This window comes from Columba livia, chromosome Z, assembly GCF_036013475.1.
Source record: "Columba livia isolate bColLiv1 breed racing homer chromosome Z, bColLiv1.pat.W.v2, whole genome shotgun sequence".
NCBI lineage: Eukaryota > Metazoa > Chordata > Aves > Columbiformes > Columbidae > Columba > Columba livia.
Window position 1 is genome coordinate 21,857,811 of NC_088642.1, and position 19,495 is coordinate 21,877,305.

At 41.5% G+C, this 19,495-nt stretch overlaps 1 protein-coding gene across 1 annotated transcript in view; it reads left to right on the forward strand.

Moving 5' to 3' along the window:
• The first annotated feature begins 844 nt into the window (after positions 1–844).
• The window catches only part of EGFLAM (EGF like, fibronectin type III and laminin G domains), a 123,446-nt gene continuing 104,795 nt past the window's right edge, over positions 845–19,495 (forward strand). Inside the window, exon 1 of the mRNA XM_065047597.1 lies at positions 845–1,190. The gene's annotated coding sequence lies outside the window, so the exon portion shown is untranslated. The remainder of the gene's footprint in view (positions 1,191–19,495) is intronic.

The window sequence follows — 19,495 nt, forward strand, 5'->3', positions numbered from 1 at the left end:
TTGGTCCCCAAAGCCAGAGGAACAGTCAGAATATAAATAATTTTAAACCTCTTTTCCCCTCTAGTCACGTTGACAGCATGATTTCTACAAAGTCACCTCCAAAAGCACCATTTGAAGTAAAACTCTGTTCACCAGATACTTGGGTATTGGGAGTTGCCCTACAGAATTTAAAATAAATGATAATACTTCTTCTTTTTTTTTTTTTTTTTTTCTCCTGATAAGTTTGTTATTGTTATATAATTAAAATAATAAAATGTGCTTGATCCTGGGATCAGGATAAATCTACTAGTGTAGACTGGGTATCCACACTGAAAGACAGAAGTTTAGTGAATTCAGATACACATTTCTTTTGTCCTTTTTCACTCCAGTGGATTTTAATTGACCCAAATCTGTGCAAGCTGCAATGTATTCTAATAGATTTTTAATTTAAAAATAGTTTTGATGAAGTCTTACTGTATTTCTCTTTGGATTACTGCTAATGCTTCATAATTACTGCTTTCTATTTCTATTTATCTTTCTAGTGTTCTTATAGTATATGTTTTCTAATGTTTTGATCACGTACACCAGTAAGGAGGAGTTACAATAGGAAATTTCTCTAGCTCAGGGCAGAGGAGATTGTGTTTTTCATATGATTTTAGGAACTTTTATCCATGAAAATAAAAGAAAATCACATTGACAATTCTGAGAAAAAAAAAAGAGCATGCAAATCATATGGAAATAATTCGCTAAAATATGTATTAAAATATTGGTAAGCTTGAGCCAGTTCTGTATACAAGCTGTTTTAGGGCCTGACTGACCTCCCTGTGGCTCACTGAATAACCGGTTTTCCTTTGTGTCTGCCTAGTTCCAGTGTGCCACCGTGTTTTGGGAACAGGAGACATGCTTGGGAGACAGTTCCATTCTACTTCTCGTTGAAGCCAGTTTTCAGTACAAGGATCTGAATATCGCAAGTTCTTATTTCAAAACAGCCTGCTGAGTCTTTGCATTGGAAGATGAATTAGAAGGAAATGACTGTGACTTTACCTCATCTTTTGTGAAAACGCAGCAGGTTTTCACTGCACTTCCCACAAGGCGAGTGAGGCCAGGTATTGTTTGGAACAAAGAAATGTTTAAACAGCCAAAACCTTTAGAGCCTGCAAGCTGAACACACATGTGAGACAACAGCAGTCACCTCTGTGCTTTTAGCTCTGGTAAGTGGAATTTTAAAGACTTTGGCTTTGATGAATACTAACTTTAATGAAGGTTTCCCTCTAACAAGTGCTGTGTTTTGGGGATGTCTTGGGAAGGACTTTCATTAAAATCTCAATACCATGCTGAAAAGACCTGGGAATAGTTTCCTAACATTCTAACATCCTGATCTCTAGTTACTGTCAATCAGTTGTCCCCACTGAGACAATTATTGTCATTTACACCTACAGCATTTATTTTCAACACTGAACCCTTTGCAGGCTGCATCAAAGAGCAAGTAGCTTAAAAGCAGATACTTGCCATTACATATCAGGTACAACGTCTTTCAAGCCTCTAAAGGCTCTACTTGTGCTCAGCATCAAACACATCAGACACTGTTATGCATATTGCTACAAGTAGATGAACACTTTTAGACAGGATGCTTAACAGGAATGTATTAGTCAATGTGTTCTGTCTCTTGTTCTACATTTTTTTTCTATAAACAGGACAAAACAGCATGAGAAGTCACTCTTTGCAACATCTGCATGTCTATTTAATAGATAAAAATCTTTGTGACTCAGGCTGCTTCTGCCCTGTCTGCCAGGCCTCTGCTGCCACCCACCGTAGGTTGCAGAGGAGAAGCTCCAGGCATGTGGTCAGCTGGAAGTCTTCTGTATCTGTTATCCAGACAAACTGCAAAATGAATCGACCAACAATGTGATTAACTCAGTATGCAGTAATTTGCAATGAAATAATTGTTTTTCTGTAAACAAGTACATCTTCAAATATTTTAAAGGTCTGTTTGCCTTCAGAGGGGTTGCTGGATGATACCGCTTAAATCCTGCAGAAGCAGAATTTGAAACCTGCTAAACTGAGCTTGAATGATGATCTCTGGAAATAGAGAGTAACTGGGGCCAGCTTTTTCTTACATTAGTCTCTGAAATAGCATAGGCACCTTTGAAAATGTCATCCTGTGTTAAAATTCTGTTAGTCGTCCCTGCTCCAAGGAGACCTGATGTAAGTCACTGCTCTTCAATGTGTGGAGACCCAGGACTTTTCTCCTCAAACCATCATATTTGGGTAATGACTTAAAATCATTCATGTCCAGTAGTACTTGGACAATTATATTAGTTACTTAATTATTAACCCAGTTGTCAATGCCTGCCTGTTCCTCAAAAGCAGCACCTTGTTTCTGGCAGGAGGCAGCCATCACCCTGCCGGGCTGGGCCTCCTCAGAGCTCTTCTCATGGCAGCTTTCCCAAACAGTAAATTCCTCTGATATAAAACAGCGCCAAGTTAATTTTATTATCTTATGTCACTAGTACGTGCCAAAATGGTGCTAGTGATGAATCAGTTAGCAAAATCCTTCACCCTGTCCTTTTAGTGTCCCATCTTCCATGCAGTGTTTGGGTATATGGGCTTTGTAAAGGCACCAGTGATAACACTCATGAGCAAAGACTTGTGCGGAGCCATAGATATGTGTAAGCAAGAGAAGGTTGCTGATATGCTGGGAAAATCTGTCTCTTCACAGAGGGCACTCCAAAAATAGTATTCTAACTGGTATGTATTAACTCTTCAATGTCCTCATCCCTTCTGCTGTGCATGTGCTTGGACTGCTTCTTTCAAGTGAGCGGATGTCCCGTTTTCTCTTCAAACATCTCAGAAGTGTGTGATCTGTTGCTTCATGGATTTTAGCATGCTTACTTGTGCACTGAAGTTCAAAACTTGATAAAGAATTTTCACAGATGTTACTGGGGGAAGACGGGCTCTGACATATTCGTACTTTGAGTTCAAACACCCCCATCACAATAAGCTGTGGTCAGAGTTGTCCGCTGCCCAGAAATAGGCCAAGGAGAGGAGAACAGAGAGGTGTGTCTCCTTCTCTTTTCTAGAGGACTGATGGGTAAAAGCTGGGCCTGTGGGCAATCTGTCTTTCCCTCCTAATGTCTTGTACACCCATAGCCAGGAGAAAGGAACAACAGAAAAGCCGCACACCATGAAGGTCCTGTTGGGAGCTGACAGTACACAATAAACATCCTTTTGAGGTTGGCAGAGCTGTACTGTTTGACTGGGGGTCCCCTTAGGTAAATGTGACTCCAGCATCAGGGAAAGGAGCTGCTCCAGGGTGTAGGGCAAGAGTGTCACATCATGAGATTTTCTGAAGTCAGTCAGCAGGTACTTGGGTCTGCCTCATGGTACCTTGTTGGGCTGCTTTTCAAATCGTAAATGGCTTATCAGAAGGGCTAGTCCTAGGGGAAGCTGTCCAAGAAAGTGGACCCAGTCTGCAGCCCAAGTCTGTGCCATGTGTAGCTGATAGTTCATGTTTCTAGCACTGCTGATGGCCCGTACATGTGGCCAGCCTGTCTTTCATTCTCAGTATAAAAGCTTTTTCCCATCAAAGATGCCTTCAGCAGCATGTACTTTTCAGCTGATACAGTCTGGAGAAAGCAAAACCTTTTTCCCCTCACTGCTTTCAGGATGCAAGAGAAATACCCAGCTAAACTATGAGTGGTATCATTTTAGATGCAATGTGAAGATTTCTGGCTGCTTCCTCTGGTGAAACTTTTCCATTTGGCATTAGAATGACATGAGGCTGGGAGGGCCAAATTTCCTCTTTGTGAGAGCAGGTACTTTGATTTGTAGGTGAAGGGAGCAGAAAAACCAAAGTATTATAGTGTAAAATTAAAATCACAAATTGAACTGTTCTGATGCAGGTTGTGGGGAAAGTTTACCCATCATCCTAGCTGGATCCTCTTCAGCCTCTACAGCACAGAGCAAGACAAAAGGACATGATCCACAAGGAAGGGACATGAACACACATTTCTCAGATTGCTGCTAACAACAGTTTTATTAAACAACAGATACATGTCACAACGCAAGGCATTACTGTGCATACTGAACTGAGAGTATGAAGGTCATTTATGTGAAAAATGCATGGTAGACACTTATTGATAAGTTGCAGGCGACCACAGAGAGGAGTGAAAAGCTTTATGTGCTACTAGCATGAAACAGAGTTTTCAGTCCAATGACAGCATTAACTCTACTGAAACCCCTCGGGGTCAATCCTGTAAGTGTGTCCTCATATGCCCAGGATTCATGCATCTCTCTCCATCTGGCTCTTCTCTCAGAACAGTTTTATATTGTTCTACTGACTGTGGTGCATATACCTCTCTGCTCAGATCTTCATGAGAGTAGAACTGAGTAAAGAGACTTCAAGATGAACTTTGTAAAGTTTACAGTGAGACTAGGTGACAGGAAAGCATCTGAAAATTAGCATTTTCAAGGAAGTTAAGGAAGAAGTTTGAGCAAAGAGGCAAACATAGCTGGGCAGAGAAAAATGAATAGTTGTTTCATGGATCCAGAATTAAGTCAGTATAAAGCAAGATAAAACTACATCCTTAAAAATGATGCAAAGCACAAAAGCAAGTGCTTGTAATGTACAAGTTCCAGGTAGGGAACAGGGAGAATGGAAGTGATTTAAGTAGGATTGCTAGTGGGCTGCTAGATGTGGTAATTGAAAATGGGCTACTGTTCATAAATTTAAAAGCTGGATGGGCTTTTTGGGTATGTGTTAATCCAGAGATTGACTCCATATGAGCGGTATGTGAGTGACAGTTTTCTGATTCCAAACCTAGCTCTGTGTGTGACATGGTTTCTCACTGCTTTTTTTACCTTTTGTGTTCTGGAGTAACATCTAGCTTAGACCTTATGGAGAGTTTAACTCTAATCATGTAACAGGACAGCAGGAAATGGAAAGGGGTCATAAAAGCCAGTAGAATTTATATTAAATGGGTCTAACATACCTGAGAGGCATTTGGGTATGGATCTGCTGTACTACGTCCACATACATACATAGGTGATGTGGAGCTCCAGTGTCCAAAGGAAAAATGTTTTGTCTCTATGAGGAACCACCCAAATTCTGTGCAAGAGCCAAAATCTCTTGTCCTCTCCTGGCTGAAATTCAGCTTTTAGGTTTTAAGGGCTGTCTGTAAGTCCAGATGACCAGTCATGACATTGTTATTTTGCTGGTGGATGAGCAGAGTTGGCCTCACCAGGCAGAGCTGAGCAAACCCTGGGGAGCAGGGGATGAGGGCTTTGAAGTGTTGGAGGAAGGTACCAGTGCTGTCCTTCCTTGAGGATCAGACCACCACAAGCCTGAGCAACACTTGCTTTTCAACCAGGTAGATTATTAATGATTTCTAATAATTTCTCCTCATTTTCTTTAGCTATCTGTTTTAAATGAAGGGGTGTTCTTCCTCTATCAGCCCTTTATTGCTGTCTGCCTTTTCCTGTTTTCCAGATGGTAAGGAGCCCTTCACAACTGTTGTATTTCACTGTCTTTGGGGAGTTCTCCTTTTCCTCAAGAGATGGCACATCCCTGTCTGACAAATAAATGGTAGTACATAAGAGATGCGCACAGGGTCATCATGTGCTGCAGAAACAGACCCTCATGTTTTTTGCAATAAAGCAAATTCTATCTGGTGTTCTCATTGCCTCCCACTTGAGCATAGCAATTCTCTGTCGGGTACAGCATCAGATTGCAGTGGAGTTAGCATGTGGTAGCAAGAATGATGCTGGGGGGGGGCTGAAGGAGGGAGAGAATTGCTCTAATTTTAAATCACTGAACTGGCAGCTTCATCTTAGATCAGCTTACTCAGTCTCAAAGGATATTGCTATGATCTATTTAACTGAATTTAACCTCTACTGATACGAGGCAATTAGGTTCCAAAATCAGCAATGAACTTCTGCTAATCAGTCCCCATTTGACACTGTCTTTAGGTTTAAGAGCATTACATTCAAGCTGTGAGAACATGCTTTTAAGTCCAGCTTCAGGACTTCCTGAGTCCCAGCCAACTCATGGGTAGTTCAGTGTGTGTTGCACAGTTTTTAATTGAATGTATTCTGCTGTTCTGACGGTTTTGCAGAACAGGCTGAGCCTAGCTTGTGTCTGAGCTCACCTGGCTCCTGGGCACTTTTGCCTTCAGGAGCGAAGGGGAAGGCAAGAAGCCTCCTTGCGTGTTCTCTTCTGTGTGCACTGAGGTCACCCAGCTCCCACAACCTCTTCCCCATGCAATGCCGGAACTAGCATGGCCACCACAGTCCTATCCTAAAAGAAGGCAGGAAGAGACTGGGAGAGGCCAGCACAGGCGACACCTCTTACTGGAGAAATGCTGAGTCAGTTATCAAAGCAATTCGTATTTGTGGGTCGTGAAGAAGGACAGAAACAGGAATCCACCTTGTTCACATCTTCAATTAACGATGACTAATGGACACAGGAGATGAAACAGTTATTGAATGGCAACAGCAGATCCAAAGTCAGGTTGCTCTGCTGTTCAAATAGGTAAAACCCAGTGGTGATCTTCAGAGGATGGCAGAGTGTCCTGGAGAAAGTTTATGTGTAGGAGAAGAGTAAGCAGCTCTGCTTCTCACCCCATAACTCTTTCCCACAAGCCTCTGTAAAGAGACCTTCCTAAAGAGTAATGCTTGGACATGAAGATGTCTGGTCATCTAGAACCTTGTGGCTTTAAGAAATCAGCCAAATTGATTGATATTTGACTGTATCTAACTGTTCAGAAGCTCCACATTTAGGCAGTCATCTGGAGACACAGGTGAGTCAGGACCCATGTGTTACTGTCCACATGGCCTTCAGTTTTATTATAATGGTTTTCCAGACTGGTGGCTCTTTTGAAGGTATTTTAGGTTTGAAGCTATGCTACCTTTGTTAATACTCACATTGCTGTGATACTTTTCCTTCTTTTAATATCCTGTGACAATCTACAAACTTCTAAGTTTTCTTTATGTAGCCTTAGAGTCTGTGTGAAAGATTTCTTGTTACATCGTTTTCTGATTCTCACCAGTGATGTTTCTTAAACTGCATTTGTTGAAGGCTTAATGCAACAAGCTCTATTTCGCATTCAAGTAAAGACCTTTCATGACTATAAGGGAAGGTAAATGAGAGCAGAAGGTAAGTATTGGCTAGCTAAACTTAAGAACAGTTGAGTTGCTAAGCTATCCCCGTTTCACCTCCTTGCCCATCACCTTCACTCTCACTGTCAGACCTCACAGGTGGTGGTGGTGGCCATTGCTGTGCAGGATTCTTCCTAGTCTGCTTCAAAACACTTGCTTTTCTCTTTGAAGTTTTCTTGGAAGTCTCCTTACAAAGTGAGTTTGAACAAATCTGCTTCTACTTGTGTCATCTTGAGTCTAGGTTCAGATTGTGTCCAGAAGCAGCTCAGCATTTTTTTGTGCCTCAGCCCATGTATAGAGGAAAGCAGCTTACTGAAGTCAAGACCAATAACCAGACCTCTGTATTTCTACTGAAATAGAAATTATGTGGGAAAAGATCAGGCTTTGTTTATTCAGGGCAGAGAAAAGATCCTGCTATGGCTGAGACATAAGGCAGCGGGATATATACATCTAAATGTAATGCTACCAAGGTGCTTGTAGAAGCTCAGAGCTGTCAAGCATCCTCATTGCATTCTAGTGCCTAAACCAAACAGAGAGGAAAAGTGCCTCTGTGATTTAATGACCTTTTCTGGGGTCAGTTTCTAGTGCCATTCATTTGAGGATTGAATCCTTTTTTTTCTTTCTCCCTTCAGCAAATGTTTAAACGTTGAAGTTCACTGTGAGTCTTGGATGAATTTCTGTGCCCTTCCTAAAGCCCTTTGCAGCACTCCCACCTCCCTGCTCCCTGTCTGCTGATGCTGACCTGCTATATAACTTATTTTGTATGAGATTTCAAATAATGCCTGATTTGGACTGCCTGCTGATGTCAAACATAAAAAAAAAAAAAAAAAAAAGCAAAAACAAAAAACCAAAACCCCAAAAACGCAACTTAAAAATCACAAGCGCATTGGTAAATATAGTAGAACTATTACTTTCGTAGGACAGGACTTCTGTGTTCTCAGTCCAGTGTGCTCATTGACTCACTGGATGACCTCGGGGAAAGTGTACTGGAACAGGGATTGACTTCATCAGGCTGGTGACTGACTCATCTCAGCCTTGTATTGGTAAAAGGGCTTCTGTGTCAAAAGATACCCCCACCCCGGACCCTATTCAGCTCTTTTCACTGTTGGACTTCACTGTGAGTTTTCTTTGAAGAAAACAGTACGATCTTTTATGTATGGTAGGAACAGAGTTTGTCTGAACAGAGTGATATAATAGAGAGGTTTCCATCTGCCAAAGATTCAATCCAACATTGATGGGAAAATCTAAAAGAAGCTCCTCCAAATGTTACTGATTCATACTGTAATATTATTGGAAACCAGATATATCTCCATCTTCATCTTTGTGCATTTTCATAACGGACTACCCCAAAGCTCACATCTCTTACTCTCGATTTTGAAAGAAGTATCTAGTAGCTCTTCTCTATGCCATACTTTTATAGTAAGCTTGGAGAATGTTTGCATTGGAAAACTGCCCAGAGAGCATTTTATTGGTCACATTCAATTTAAAAGTGGTTTAGATCTCCCCAAAACCCAGGTTTACAGCATTTAATATTACTAATGGGATGGTAAGATCACCAATCATTTATCAGCATAGAGATATCAGAATGGAAATTGTAAAATGACACATTAATCTTTGAGTTCTCAATATGTCGCCACAGAAACACCCGCTGCCCATTATCCAGCTGTTATGAAAATACCAAGTTCTTAACAACAGACATATTGGAAGAGAGGCAGAAGTGCTGGGGAATGAATATTGCAGTTGGCTCAATCCTCTCTTTTCTTGTTCAGCTTCAGTCACAACCAGTTTTATCTTGCAGGCAGAGCTGCCTGCCTCCCATGGAGAGAGGTCATTGCCAGGCTGTATATAAAAGGGAAGATAAAGAGACAGTTTGTAACCTTTTTTTTTTTTTCTCTTTTTTTCTTTCTTTTTCTTTTTTTTTTTTTTTTTTCTGTTAAATAATGACATAGTCAGTACTCTTACGCAGGGCACTTGGTCTATGATGACAGCAGAGCTCTCATTGGATTCACTGGCACTAGATTAAACTCTCAGGGACCTGACATCCTGACATTTATTACACACACTAGTTATAGTTATAAGGGTGAGCACGGGTTCAAATCACAGGCTGCCCAGTGACAGGGCTGTGTTTTTGCAGCTAACACCACCTCTAGGCTTGGGAGCCCCCCGTGCCCCAGGTTCTGAAAATACCCATAGCCTGTTCTCCAGGGTATGAATTAAAAAACTGAGAAACCACACATTTGAAATTCCTGGCTGACATCCTTATCTGATGAGAGGAGAGTTAGCAGCATTTGCACCTGAGCCTGAATGAACCTAAATCCTCCTGCCTGCTCAAACTGCTTCCCACAAACTTTAATGAGTAAACAAATTTTAGTTAACTCTTACCTCATTAAAAAGCCTGCTTCTCTCTGGATGGAAAAAGGAACTGGAACTGAATAATACATGTATGAAGGTGCTTCTGCCTTTTACTACAAGCCAAAATAATTGATCTCTTAGTAATAAGCAAATTCAAAGGAAATCTTTTCCTTTACGAGTGGGGAGGTGGAAAGTTTGTCTGACACCAAATCTTTTTTGATATACTGGGATGATAGTCTTTCCTTAGACAGAAGGCTCCTCTGGTATGTTCTCCGGCATACACAGGAACAGGCAGTCCAACCTGAGAAGCTCAGCTGTTTTTGGCTCTGTTTACTCCTTCAGACTAACCTCTAGCGAAGCAGAAGAAAAAACTCTTCCCCAGCTGGGGTCAAGCCACTGCCCTTTCTTGGATCAGGAACCGTGCTGTAAAGAGCAGTGCACCGTGCAGGCTCATGGCTCTGGGCAGAAGCAGCATCTTATCCATAGGTTATGGTGCAAATATTTTCCAAAGACTCTTAACGAGAAATGAAATGGCTGCTTTATAACTGGCCTTCATGCAAGCACTGGTTATTTTATTTGTGGAATAGACAATACGGTAAACTGGAGATTCTTCTAATCCAAATGTTCTCAGAAATAGAGAGCAAATTAAGCTATACATGGGTTTTGTCAACTTTAATATGCAGCCCTGCTTTTTTATAAGGAGTACACACAAGCACTTTCCCTGATGAACAAAAGATCTGATGTTAACTGGTACATATTCAAGCTTACAGTTCTTTGGCATGTCTTTCTAATAGCACTGTTGGCCCATCTCTTCCAAAATCAGATCCCACAGGCAAAAGTGTGTTTAAGTCAAACTTTCCTGTGAGACACTTATTTTAAGCTCCACAGAGGCTTTGCAGGTGTGTCAGGAATAACCAGAGCTCATATAACTGCAGGGAAAATAAAAAGATCTGTTTATTCACTTAGCGATCTGGCTGCTTGTGTCATCCATGATGTCAGACAAAAAGTCAGCACCTCTGTTTAACTCATGTTTGCATTTTTCACAGACCAGATATCCTTAAGTACATCTGATATCTGCTCCATATCTTAGGAAGAGTCAGGAGGCATGTGTGAAAATCACAGCAGCAGTTCTATAAGAGATCTAAGCATTCATTCAGTGCCTGTGCATTAACTTTACCAGGGGCTATCCCACACAAGCATGTGTACAGATAATAATGATCCTTTGGGTGCATTTTAGAATGGAAAAAAGCTCCAACTACTGGCCTTGTAGATTCTTGTTGTTCCTTGCCCAGAGCATTTTATTCAACCAGAATAAACACTCTGCTGGGATGATGACCTAGTAGAGCACACTGCAGGGGAAATCATTAATGCCCACACATTTGTTCTGTTGGGCACCACTGCCTAAGAATAAAAAGTCATCTGTGGTGATGCATGTGCACTTTGCAGGGATTAGCCCATCTGTATCTTTCCATTTTTTAATAGAATGCCAGCTACATGAGTGTTTCAGCACTCATGATGATTACTGTATTGTGCATCTGCTAAAACTAATGATGCAAGGAATTTCTGAAGTTCAAACACTTTCTTCATTTCCTAAAGCTCAAAGGTAGAACACTTCTGGGAACTGAATGCAAATTTCTGAATCGAATTAGGAAGAAAATTAGATTAGGAGGGTATTTTTTTCAGATTCTAAGAAATGGGAGTTAAATGTTCTAGTGCAGTAAGACAACACACAGTAGGCAACACATAGTAATAATTCAGAACTAGATAAACATAAGGCTTGATTTACATTTATTTTTGGATGCACAGAATGAGTCAAAGACCCATCTTCTCACTGAAGTAATGGATTTTTTTGAGGGCTTTTTTGAACTGTGCATATGGTACCTGGTTTTCTCTCCAATAGTCTGGGACATTGTTGTGTGTATATATATATATATTTATTTATTTAGTAAGGAATAAACTTGCATTATAAGCATAAAACTCTACCTAGACCTGTCTCTAGCTATTCTTGCCAGCTCTGTAGTCAGCCAGTTTGTTTTCCTGACCTGATCACCTTTTCTAACATAGGCTAACTGCTGAGGCTGACTGCAGCAAAGCATCCATTTCAGCAGAGGGCTGGTATTGGTGGGGAAGATACTGTGTATTGAGGTAGTGTGTGGTTTATGTTGTATTCCCGCTCTGAACTAGCTGTCCATGGAAATGTGCTCAGTGAGCAGATGGTATGGAGAATAACTCTACTCTGAAAGTGTCAAACATCATTAGGCTTTGAAAGTAAAGGAATTTCCTTATGTTGGCAACTGCAGGGTTGCACTACGGATGATTTTCTTTTCTCAGTAAGAAAAAAGCAACTGTTCCCTGCCATAGTACCCTAAAGCAAACTCTTACTCATCTATCAGCTCACCATTCCTCTATGGTGTCCAATATAAGCTGATATGGCCCAAAGATCCCAGACTCGGTAGCTGCTTAGCTGTTTTCAGAATCAAATTCCTAGTCCAGAAAATCTTCTAGTCCTAACTCACTCTTAGGAAAGGTTAAATTTTGGGACTGCTCCAGCTCTTTAGGGAAGGCAGTGTCCCTGAGAGCTGAGGCTTAGACCAAATCGGGTCGGACAGGTTCGAAGGACCACCTTGCACAACCTCACAACCTGCAAGGAGGAAGTAATGTCAGCCACTGTAATTACAGTAATGTGATCCTCCCTGGTTAATACTGTCTTACAGAAGTTCAGTCACAGCTGGATGAAAAGTGATTTTGACTAGGCATAGCATTTGAAACTTCAGGAACACTTGCTGAATAAAAGACATCCCAAAATACTTTACTTCCCTTCAGTGAATACAGTGCAGTGTCAGTAATCATCAGAGGTAAATTCTGATGTCCTTAACTCCTCCTCTCTGCTTTCTCATTTGCCTTCACCTTTCAGCTTTCTTCTCCATGTCCACATGTCACCCAATGCCAGTGCTAGAAAACCTGTATGCTTGTCTCTGGTAATGGTGGAACCACAGCCTGAAGTATCTGATGGTAAAACTTGCTCATTTTGGAAGTTCATATAGTTGCATATTCCTTGCCTTTCCAACATAGTGGTGCAAACTATGATATTGAATGAATGAAGCTGCACAAAAAAACCCCAACTGTTATCTCACAGTATTCACTTTTCTGAATATAGGACCTAACTAAAGAGAAACCTGCAAACTTCTATAGAAATAAATTCTTAATAATGTGGTCTTTTCACTTAGGTTCAGAAGTGTATTAAATGATAGCAGGCATAAAGATGAGTATTAATACTCTTCTGGGTCACGCCTTACTGTTGAGAACAGGTTTGCCCTGTGTTTGGAAACATCTAGAATGATGTGGTGAGACTGTCACAGTACTCTCATGTCTCTAAGAAAATAGCTTTTCCAGTTCCCTTGGCAGAAGGAATACCTGAAGGTTCTTAAGGCAAGGAGCCACGTGCCTGTGGTGCACCTTCACCTTGCTCAGTGGTGTGCCCTGGCACACTTAATTCTTCCCTGACAGGCTTGAACACAGCAATTCTAAACAACTTTTTGTAAAGCAGCCTCTGAAGTCCTAGGACTGCTTGAGAAGGAAACCAAGATTTACAAGACCTAACTAGGACCCTAAATGGAGATTAGCCATGGCTCCTTGAGCTCTGCAGGCATTGCTGCAGAGAACTCATCGGCATTTCCAAGACTGTGGTGCACACGTTTTTAATGGCCTGGTTGCATTAGAGACTGGATGTCTGAACTGAGATTCGCACTGGCATGTCTGACTGCATAACAACAGACAGACGTACCCAAGTCTCCGAGGGCACATTGTTCTGTGTTTGGAGGTGGCTGCCATGTCTCTACAGACCACCTTAGTAGCAGGCTGCCATGTGGGCAGAACAGGTGGTTGTGGGTGGAAGTATCATTTACCCACTGCCATCAGAATGGAGTCACCACACCATACAGTGAGCAGTGTCAGTAGCAGTTGTCTGCCCAAGATTGTGATCCACACAGGCATGGGATTAGAGCAGATTGCTGGTCACAGCCGCCTGAGTCCATAAGCTGCTCAAACGTGAAGAGGGCTAGAAAGTGGGCTGCTGGTTTTGCCTTCTGTCTAAAAATATTTGTATTCAGTATGCTTTACTTAGCACAACACAGCAGAACACAAGCTGGTAGCAACGAAGAAACTTAAGGAAATGCTTTAAATGTGCTAATAAATACATATACCCTGAAGATGAAATAAAAGCAATTTCAGGGCCAGCAGAGATTGCTCTGCAAACACCTTTAGGGAAACTAAACCTGAATATATTTTCCATATAAAATTCTTTAAAGATTGGAAGGAAGAAATGAAATACTTCTTTCCCGCAGGAAGGAGCTCTGTTCCGTGTGTTTCAGCACAATGCAATCTTCTATTGACTGCAGATGTAAAAGCAAATCTGGTGGCTTGGCCCTGGGGCTGTGCTGGGCAGGCATGAAGGTAGCCCACGAGCAAGTGACAGCAGAAAAGGCCGTGCTGCCTGGTGGTGCAGCAGCTCCTCACCGTGGGCATCACTGCTGTAACTCCAGGACCACCTGACCAGGGATTTTTGTGAGGCTAAATCTTCTGTTCACATGACTTCACAGAAGATCTGGGTTTAGCTAAATCTGTCAACTTGTAAACTCATACTTCCATCTCTCAGAGTGCTGCAGTCACTCTTTCAAGTCCTATAAGTGCAATGCATTGAATGATAGTCACTTGGAAAAGCTGATATTTAACAACCAGCCTATGTGTATTTACTGCGAACATCAACTGAAATGTTACAAATACAGGATGTTATAGTATGAACCTCCTTTGTCTCTACAGGGAATATGTTTCTCTCCATCTTCTGTCTAACAGTATGTGACTGTTTCATTAGGAGCCCTGTGATTAGACACAAACCAGTCCTTTGAAGTTGTAAATGCAATTAAAGGTGTCTAGACACAATCCTGGTGTAACTTCCATTATTCTTGAGTAGTACAACACCAAATTCAGTTCACAGGTTTAACTTAACTGAATAATATTCATGATGCTGTATGGAGGAACCACTTTGACAGGTGAATTAAGATTTACTTTATTCAATTTTTATAAAGAGATCAGCACTTAAAGTGCTTTTCATAGGAGCTCAATTCTACAAGGCCAAGCTACTGAATACCATCAAATCTGCATTTTAACTATAGGTTTCCAGTAAATAGACAACACCTTGTAGAATCCAGCTCAAAATTATTCTTATCAGGGAACACAGCATGTTGTCTCTGAAGCTGTAATTTATGTGAAATTTTGCTACTTTCAGTGAACAGAAGGATGTGCAGCACCTTCAAGTATTGAACATTAGCGTTTGGACGATCCTGTCGCAAGTGTTTGATTAAATGGTCTTTCTTTAGCAGGGGTTAAGGATACTCAGTAAATTGCAGAAGTGACCCTGAACATGGATTTATTTCATAGAGTCTTAAAAGAGATTGCTGACACTTAACAGCCTTGTTTACTGCAAAAACTGTTTCAAACGAACACTTATCTAAATGCATTTGTTCCTGAAGGTCAGCACAGGGAAAGGAACAATATGTCCATTAAGGATATCTCTCAGATATGGTTTCTGCTGTTGATTTTTGCTTCATCTGGATACTGTGTCTAGTATTAGTGGTGAACCATGGGATAAAAGCTTTTCAGCAGCAGTGAGTGGTCTTGCAGCCATTCTGGGGCTGCAAGGCTTGTTGCTGGTGCTGACACAGGCATCTGCAAAGATTGTCACAGGGTTAAATGTTACCCTTGGATAAATAGTCTAAAACCTGAGACAATGACAGAGCCATTTGATGCTCAGCAGAGCTTCCGTGGCTAAGCTAAAAGATTTTAGCTCATTTATTTGTGGTTGGTACTAGAGATTGAGGATAACTACAAAATCAGCCCCAGCTGTCAGCAGAATGAACACTGCCATTTAAATGCTCTGTTGAACCTGCCTTTAAATTCTGGCCCAAGTTAAAAGCAGGTATGCTATCTCAATATTCATGGCTTAACAGCAGCAGAAATGCAGGTGATGCACAGAAACCTGTTAGTGATGCCATGTATTGCAAGAATGGGTTCATTTTTGAAGTCTTTGGGGATTCCTGAGAACTACCAAAAGTGAAGTGCTTCAGACTCTGAACTGCTTCTCTTTCTCTCCATTTATTGTATATAAGGATGGCTAAATTTGCAACTCTCCTGATTTTTTGGAATGTGGCTGAGATAAACTTTGCCCTTTTAACTCTTGTTTTTCTTTCCAAACTGTGTTGAAATACTTTCGTCCTGTTTAGTTTTTTATTACAAGGAAAACATACTTGCTCTGCGCTTCTTTGTGTCACCATTTTGACACACCAATCCCTTCTTTTCTCTCCAGGCAGTCTCTGGAGAGCCTGGAAGAGCATAATAGCTCATTGACTTGCAATGTGATTAATCCTTGGATTAGTCAAAATATGATGCAAACAGATCCTGACCCAGTGCTGAATGTTGTTCTTGCCTGTGCATGCAGTGTTAGGTACCTTACAACTGTCTCGAATTGATCAGGACATCCGGATTTTGTAACCTCATTTTATAACTGTTCCTCTCTCTCTAATTCCATCCTGTGAAGTTCTGAGGATATGTAACAAGAAGCCACCCAGTTTCTATTCCTCGCGCTATCTGCCAGCGTCACCTGCTTCTCTGGCATCATCATACAAGCATGCACTGTCACACTCCCCGCTGGAATCTCATCTCGCGGGTTGAGATTCACACCATCACTCAGCCTGACGAGAGTGTTGACTCCTGGAGCCAGAGCTGTGTTTGGGAGAACATAAAAGCACTGGAGTCCCCTACATCTTGGCAGGACTTCAAGGACTATCCCAACCAAGCGATCTTGACAGCATAGTTGTAAACTCCACAGGCCCCAAGGGCTCAGACACCATGATATTTATGCTGCAGACTGGATTGCCAAAATAGTATTGCTGTTATGCTGACATCGGTCTCTGGGTAAGAAGTAGCATTTCTCACACCTGTTAATTGTCATTCGAAAAAATTGAAACTGACTGAAGTGGGCAGTGTGGTTAAGAAAGACAATGCGTGCAAAGCTGTATCCAGTGTTTCTTCTGTTGTCTGTTAAACGAGACTTCTGCTGCATGGGTACCACAAATCTGTGAAAGGCAGTATTAACTGAAGGAATTGCATACTGCATTATCGACGTTCCTGATATATTTAGTACTGTGCTTTTACACTCCTTTCAGTCTTTATTGCAACGTCAATCTCTGCAAAAATGTAAGAAGTCCAGAGCTCTTAAATTAGAAACAGGTTTAGGAAGCACCTAATTGTATTATAAACTACTGTGAGAGTACATGCAGGCTTTCAAATTAAGCATAATCCTTCATACTTTACTCAGCTTTATCCCTGATGGAAATACTATGTATAAGGTAGGTTCTCCACAATGTTTCACCAGACTAGTCTGACTGTAGTAGTAAACCCAGGTATTTCTGTATTAGAAGGCAGTAACTACAACATCGAAGACAAAGAGGTGAAGCTGGAGAAATTTTGGCAGGTATTGCTTCTGGCACTTCAGGCAGTGTGAGATAAGTGCAGTTGCTGACTGTTTCATTTAAAACAGCCAGCACTGAAATTAGTTCATGAAGTCAAGTGTTGACAGCAGATTTCAGACTCAACCTGTTGAAGTAAATAGGACAATTAACACCTTTGATAACTAATTTTTAAGTTCACTTGTGGGGAAAAAACCTTAAGAACTTCAGAAGACATCATTTTATTACTCAGCTCTGATCTTCACTATATTTTCCTGGGAACTGCAAGTTTTTTATATTAGCATAACATTTAAAAAACATCGGACCATGAAGGGCATATTCTGTGACTCAAACAGACTGCTCCATAAGTAGAACATCAGACCAGAATACACAAAATCCTGCTAATAACTTTTAACTCTGTTTTTCTGATCTAAAGATCTAACTTTCTTTCCGAACATACTCATTTGAATTTGGAAAACCTCCATTCATTTCAAACAAGTTATAATAAAAATAAAGCCCCCGTCGGTAATATGAGAATCTCAACCATGGGAAGCCAAACCCCAAACCATCTTGAAATTATTCAGCCTTATATATAGTATCTGCAAAGTACTCCCATCTAATAGTCAGCAGCAATTCATAAGATTCTTAGAAAAAATTCTCCTAATTAACATAAGAAAAATGAGAACAAAGGGTAACATTTTTACAAGTAGCTGAAAACAGGCATCCTAAAACTTAACAACTGCAAGAATTCTGTGATAATACTCCTGCTCAGATTTTCTTCTAGTTTTGTCTCTATTTCTAATAGGAGTGAAAAAATCAGCACTCTAGGCTAAAATGCTGCTGAGCTGTTCACCCCTCACCCCCATTCTGGATATGCCCTCGGACTTCTTACTCATTTTGGCTGTTTAATTTCAGGGTCTACCTTCGCACTTTTCTCCCATGGCCTTTTTTATACGGCTTCTCCCGTCTCATCCAGCCTTCCAGTTTCTGAGACAACGACCTGGCGTTTGAAACCAGCACGAACAGATCCTCCCTGCTCAGTAAAAAACACACAGGAGAGGGAGTTTTGCGGGGAAACAACCGCGGGAGCCCCCGGGGTGAGCGGAGGCCGGAGAAGGGCCCGCAGGACGCGGGCCGGCAGCGCCCCCTGGCGGCCGCTACTGCGCACCACCCCCGCCGCCGCCTCTCCCTGTGAGCGGGACCGTGCGAGCGGGAAGCGCAGCCTCGAACCTGGAGAAGAGAAGGCTGGGAGGGGATTTCATTGATGTTTATAAATATCCCAGGGGTGGGTGTCAAGGGGATGGGACCAGACTCCTTTCGGTGATACCCGGCGCCAGGATGAGGGACAACAGGCAGAGACACAGGAGGTTCCATCTAAACATGAGAAGAAACATCTTTACTCTGAGGGTGCCAGAACGCTGGAACAGGCTGCCCAGAGAGGTTGTGGAGCCTCCTTCTCGGGAGATATTAAAAATCCACCTGGACACATTCCTGTGCGGTCTGCTCTGGGTGAACTTGCTTTAGCAGGTGGGTTGGACTGGGTGATCTCCAGAGGTCCCTTTCAGTCCCAACCATTTTGTGATTCTGTAAAGATTTTCAGTTGTCAAACTCATCTTCCACTTCTTCGTTAAGTTCTGTACTTACCCTGCATTATATAAGTGACTTGAAAAATGTTGGCTGTATTAGCGGCCAACTGTCTGACATTAGAATTTAGAGTGCAAAAATGTTTACATGATGCTAGCTTGCTATTCCAGCTAACGCTATTTTAAACTTACAAATCCCCATCTATTGGCAAAATATTCTTGCCGTAGCATGCTTCTATTAGATTTTTAGAGTAAGTGTTGAGAGGGTCTCTGGCCAAAGCTGTTCCTAGTGCAACCCAAATTCTGAATCCTGATTCGAATTTCTTGGGCAGCTCATATCTTTAGGAATTGCTGCCAGCTTGTGTTGAGCCAAAACTTGGGAAATGTTGACCCCAATATGGAGTTTTGTTCCTGGGCTGCTTAGCCTGGCAATATGTTAACATGGGTGTTTTCAGACTTTTCTGATATGTGGAACCTCTCACTTGCAACTTAAACCCACTGGCAACAGGCCTGATTTCCTTAGTAGTCTTTCAATGAACTCTAAGTCTGAACTCCTGCACTTACTGTAATTAAAGTTATCTTGTTGCTTCTCCAGATCATATACTTTGTGAGTTTACAAGTTTTGATATTGTAGTAGTGCATAAAACCCTTTCAGTTTCTTCCACAGCATTATAAGCGAGCTCTTTTTTTACATTCTTGCTGAAGCTTTATTAGCAAGAAGTGTCACCTGCACAGGGCTTTATGCAAGGACCTTGTCACAGTTATTTGAATTAATCTCAGAGTTGAACATAGAATATTAGATGGATTCCTTCAGCAGTGTTGAAATAGCATAAGTGGGCATATCTGATGCTGACCATGCATGTGATATCCCCAGCAACTGATTGGCGTGCCTTCGAAAGATCAAATTCAGCCTTACTTGCATGG